Below are 2,696 nucleotides of genomic sequence, written 5' to 3' on the forward strand. Positions count from 1 at the left end.
ATTACAAAGTTGATTGACTACATAGGGGATTATTCCATTCTTTCTGGAGATGGGAAATCTTGGTATGGAATCTGGTGTTTATCAATCCAATGTTCAGCCATGGGTATGTTATTTCCATGGCTACCAGGCACATAGTCCAAAGTTCACTTGGAATGTAAAATGGAGTTTCCTTCTTTTTCAAGGTGGAGTCAGCTTGGGCTGTTCTTTTCCTCCTTCATTCCCCACTCTTGGTGCTCTCAACTTCCTGTCTGAGCATCACTCATTGGGATGTACTGCATTTTAGATTTCCTGGTATATATTTGGGTAAGTGAAGTCAGCCTCTATGATACAAGTTAACAACACACTGAATACAAGGTCCACATAACAGAATCAACAGAACTGTAACTGTGGTTGATATAGTTTTCCACCAATCGCCCTTTACCCATGATAGACCAGAAGTCCAAAAAGGAAGATTATCATCATACATAGATTTTACTTGATCTTTCATGCCATCTAGAGCTGCTGATATATTGCCAGAATAATCAGGAATCTATACACAACATTCAGCTTTGATTATAGCACAGGTCACTCCTTGAGTGGGTCGGTCTAAAGTCGTTCTGCTTTGAATTACTGCTATTCTCATTTGTATTTGTCCAGTATTTAGTGCTTGAATAGCTCTTAGGCTGTCATTTAGGGCTCTTTGGGTGAAATTAGTTAGAGCTTCAACTCTAATCATTATATCCATAGTGCCTGCCCAATGAGGGAACAAATAGAACAGCCAAATAATCATACCAATGGAAAACTGATGTGACCATCTGGCTCATAGGGAGGGTAAATTTAAAGGCTTTGGTATTGTTGACCTGATGTTTCCATGGGCAAAGGCCAGACCTGAAATACACCTCCCTATCTATCCTGGGGGCCGCCAAGGCCATAAGTTAGTCCCACATAACCAGTGTGTGCCATGAGGAGCAATCCACCTGATTCTGCGGTTGAATCCCCAGTCTGTCCCAGGTCTTTGGTGGATTGACTGGGATCGTAAGTAACTTTATAGGTCTTATAGTGCTGTTCTGTCCAAAGAAAGCCCATTGGTTTTAAATTCTTTTTATCTATCATTCGGTTATTATAGCTAATAGTGTGTACATCTTGTTCCCAGTAAATTACAGCTATCCTAACCAGTTGTCCCTTTTCTGGAGTAATACACATATATTCATCCCATATCTGGTAAAATTGGTCAAAATATCAGTCAATTTCTGATTATTTGGACTTATTGGCTGTCACAGAATATTGATATGCATTTTCTGAGCTAAGAATATAATTAAAATGTGTCCCATGGCCATTTGTCAGATCGTCAGCCTTTTTATCACACCAATGGGTAGTGGCTGTTGTCATTACAGTTTCTATACTTGATTTTTGTTGTTTAGCTTGATGCGAAAAATCACATAAGCTAGGCATATCATCGCTCTGTAGAGGTGATACCCACCACGGGAATCCATCCATGACAGACATGGGCATGACTCCACACACCCAGCAGTTAGATTTTTTATGGAAGTCAGCATAAGAATGTGCCCATGAAATGAAAACGTTGTCTTGTGTTGAAACTATAGCTAGTCTTAAGAGAATACTTGCAAGTCCTTGAAGCAGCAGTTGATTGTAGAGCTTCATCTCTTCTTCTTCTTTAAGATGATCTTGGTTTTACAGGGATCAGTGGGGTCCTTTTGTGTAGTCCATTCGGTGTCCTCTGGGTCTGCAAGGTATGCTCTTTTCACCCTCGTGTGGTGGATCCAGGGAGTGACACCTGCAAATTTAACTGCTGCAGATGTGGTTAGAACAACAGTATATAGACCCTTCCAATGTGCGGCCAAGGAGTTGTGTTTCCAGTCTCTGACCCACACCTGATCATTGGGCAGAAACTTGTGAATCTGTTCCCCAAGGGGGAAAGGCATCCTTTCTTGTACAAACTTAGTTACCTGATTTATTACCTTACCCAGTTGTTCCATCTGCTGTGAAATCCCCTCCCCCCTTACCTGTGGCATATTTGCTGACACCTGTCTTACTATAGGAGGGGCTCTCCCATAGACAATTTCATAAGGAGAATAACCATGGGAATGTGTGGTTACCCTTGATTTGAGTAAGGCTGCCAGAAGCATGTCTATCCATGAACAGTCAGTTTCTATAATCAATTTTGAATGTGTCTCTTTAAGAGTTCGGTTGGTTCATTCCACCATTCTGGAACTCTGGGGCCTATTTTGAGATCCAACCAGTCCATCCTAAAGGAGATCAGTCCTGGGTGTTCATTGGAAAGACTGATGTTGAAGCTGAAATTCCAATACTTTGGCCACCTGATGCAGAGAGTTGACTCATTTGAAAAGACCCTGATGCTGGGAAAGAATGAGGGCAAGAGGAGAAGGGGACAACAGAGGGTGAGATGGTTGGATGGCATCACCAACACAATGGACATGGGTTTGGGTGGACTCTGGGAGTTGGTGTTGGACAGGGAGGCCTGGAGTGCTGTGGTTCATGGGGTCACAAAGAGTCAGACACGACTGAGTTACTGAAATGAACTGATATGCCTTGTGTAATTTCCACTTGATTTTAGAGCTTTACATACCTGTTGAATTAAGTCAGCTACAAATGCAAGGCTGTTGTCTGATCCTATACTTGTTGGGAACCCGAATCTGGGGACTATTTCTCAAAGCAGATACTGAGCCAGTTCATTT

At 42.1% G+C, this 2,696-nt stretch overlaps 1 pseudogene; it reads right to left on the reverse strand.

Moving 5' to 3' along the window:
- Positions 1-236: 236 nt before the first annotated feature.
- LOC138081798 (endogenous retrovirus group PABLB member 1 Env polyprotein-like) lies at positions 237-1,215 on the reverse strand (annotated as a pseudogene).
- Positions 1,216-2,696: the final 1,481 nt, after the last annotated feature.

This window comes from Capricornis sumatraensis, chromosome 7 (assembly GCF_032405125.1).
Source record: "Capricornis sumatraensis isolate serow.1 chromosome 7, serow.2, whole genome shotgun sequence".
Taxonomy (NCBI): domain Eukaryota; kingdom Metazoa; phylum Chordata; class Mammalia; order Artiodactyla; family Bovidae; genus Capricornis; species Capricornis sumatraensis.